This window comes from Octodon degus, unplaced genomic scaffold (genome assembly GCF_000260255.1).
Source record: "Octodon degus isolate 3935 unplaced genomic scaffold, OctDeg1.0 scaffold00203, whole genome shotgun sequence".
NCBI lineage: Eukaryota > Metazoa > Chordata > Mammalia > Rodentia > Octodontidae > Octodon > Octodon degus.
In genome coordinates, this window is record NW_004524779.1 from 3,925,011 (window position 1) to 3,927,256 (window position 2,246).

The 2,246-nt window shown below is 36.7% G+C and overlaps 1 pseudogene; it reads right to left on the bottom strand.

Annotated features, from left to right (window-relative positions):
- Positions 1–797: 797 nt before the first annotated feature.
- LOC101591482 lies at positions 798–1,579 on the bottom strand (annotated as a pseudogene).
- Positions 1,580–2,246: the final 667 nt, after the last annotated feature.

The following is a 2,246-nucleotide window of genomic DNA, read 5'->3' on the forward strand; positions in this document are numbered from 1 at the left end:
GTTAGTAGGATGGTTACAATAATTAATATATTGCATAATGTTGTTTTCACAGTAGTTATTCAGAAGACAGAATGCAGACATGATATCTTGTCTAAACAATACCAACCCAAACCTTTCCTCCCACTGAACCAAGAGAAAGCAGCCGTACATCAATACAAAAACCACAGTTGAATACCTTGTATCTTGTTCTTCTAAATCTGTACAATTTCTAACATCCTACCAATTAGAATATTGTCTTTAAAATAAATTTAAAAACCTAAAGTATAAAAGGACAAGAAAAAATTAAGTTTTATTGAAAATAAGCAGTAATGTCTAATTATTTAGCCAATTATGCATGCCTATATCTACTAATCTGAACAACTGATTTGACAATGAAAATATGTAATACAATAACTATTGTTAAATTTTTATTCTTGTTTTGAAATTCTGTACCATTCGTACTGTCCCTTGTTACTCTGTTTCTGTCTTTCTGCTATTTGTTTTTAGTCTTTAATTTTTTTTTAAAAGAAATAACCGACAGAGTAAAAAGAAAACTCACAAATTGGGAAAAAAAATTCAGCCAATTTTCCCCCAGACAAAGGGATTCTATCCAGTACATACAAAGAATTAAAAAAAAAAATCAGGCCCCAAAAATTCAAAGACCCAATCCAAAACTAGACATCTGAGATGAATAAACACTTCTGAGATGAAGGAATACAAATGGCAAATACATAGGTGAGAAAGTGTTCAACATCAGTGGTCATGCAAAATTCTTTTCACAAATAGGACTTTATTTATCACTATTAAAAATATGGATCTTAAACAGACTCTTGCACTGGTGGTTCATATCCATCAGCTTGTTGAATTTTAGCTCCAGTCTCATCCCCAGTAGCCTTTCCAGAGCTTCTACCTTCACCATGAAGCCCCATAAGCTTACCCAATTCAAACTTGGGCTTCTTCAGTATTTTCACTTTTCTGACAAAGACATCATGAACAGGGTAGATAGATTGGCAAAACCTTTGCATGTCTTTCCCAATGCTGTCTGGAATCAGTTTATTGACCACTTCCTTCAAGTCATTTGTCTGCACCTCTCAGGTCATGATTTCCATCATCTTCTTCTGGATCTGGTGGACCTGCTGGTGCTGAGCATAAGAGGTCTTCCACATCTGATTGCTGTGCTTTTAGTAAAGCCAACACAGAAGAGTTGAAGCAAATAATCATCGGTAGTCTTGACATCAACATGAGCTTCACTCATGGTCTGCCATTTTTGACCATGGAACACATTTTGTCATGGGTGAGGTCCATGTCATGGAAGGTAGTCAGGCAGTTTTTTCCCTGAACATCTTTAGTAATTAGCATGAAGTTTTTAAAGTCAACTTCATCATTCTGCAAGGCTCACTTCAAACACACGACCTTTGAGCCCATCAGATGTAATTTTGGTTCCTTGAGTTCTGGTGATGAGTGTTTTTCCAGGGTTCATGTTGAACATAGCCGGTGCCATCACACCATACCAGTCTTTTTTACAAAATGGATCAACCACTTTCTTCTTGGCTCCTTTTTTGCTGCCTTTTGTAAGGCGCTTGTTCTTGCCTACCACCATGGTGCTGCTCAGAGAGCCAAAAGCGATCATGCAAATTAAAACAACACTGAGATTCTATCTCACCCAAGGAAGAATGACTACCATCAAAAAGTCAATGAATGACAAATGCTGGAGGGTTTGTGGGGGAAAAAGGTACACTTCTACATTGCTGGGGGGAGTGTAGACTGGTGCAACCATTGTGGAAATCAGTGTAGAGATTACTCAGAAAACTAGGATTAGAGGTCCCATTCAACCCAGATATTCCTCTCCTGAGTATTTTTCCAGAAGAACTGAAAACATCATACCACAGCAATAAATATGGACCCATGTTTAGAGCAGCTCAGTTTGTCACAGCTAAATCTTGGAGACAACCCAAAGATCCATAAACTGTGCAATGGAAAAAAAAAAAAAAGATGTGGTATTTTTATACAATTGTGCATTACTCAGCTGTGAAAAGATAAACTCAAGACTTTTCTAGTTAAATGGATGCAGTAAGAGACCATATTCATAAATGAAATAAATCAGACCCACATGTGTAAACATCATATTGTCTCCCTAGTGTAAGAACCTGAAAGATTAAATTGGATCTGAAAGGTATAATGGATACTGTGAAAGGGAAATAAACTGTTCAAAGAGAAGGAACAACTGGGATGAGGGAAAGGAGGAAACAAAGAAAGAAAGGGAAAAA